Below are 256 nucleotides of genomic sequence, written 5' to 3'. Positions count from 1 at the left end.
ATGCCCTCAGAAGCGCCCCGATGTGGACTGTGGGGAGACTTTTTAGCCGGTCGTAAGTCTGCTACAGTTGCTGTGGTCCACTCTTCTGTGTTGTGTCGTGTATCTCAGCATTTACCTCCTCCCTCTTATAGACACGCCGCCCGCCCCGCCTCCTCCATTTTCCCACTCGCGCTCCCGCTCCCATTCCCGCCGCGCCAAGCCTCCAAAACCCTACCCACCTCCACCCGCCAGCCATGGCGCCGCCCCCCACCTCCGG

General features: G+C 62.5%; 1 pseudogene; it reads left to right on the top strand.

Annotated features, from left to right (window-relative positions):
- Positions 1–233: 233 nt before the first annotated feature.
- LOC119283862 overlaps positions 234–256 on the top strand; it is an 8,800-nt pseudogene continuing 8,777 nt past the window's right edge.

The sequence above is a fragment of the Triticum dicoccoides genome, chromosome 4A (assembly GCF_002162155.2).
Source record: "Triticum dicoccoides isolate Atlit2015 ecotype Zavitan chromosome 4A, WEW_v2.0, whole genome shotgun sequence".
In the NCBI taxonomy this organism is placed as follows: domain Eukaryota; kingdom Viridiplantae; phylum Streptophyta; class Magnoliopsida; order Poales; family Poaceae; genus Triticum; species Triticum dicoccoides.
This window is presented reverse-complemented; position numbering and strand designations above follow the sequence as displayed.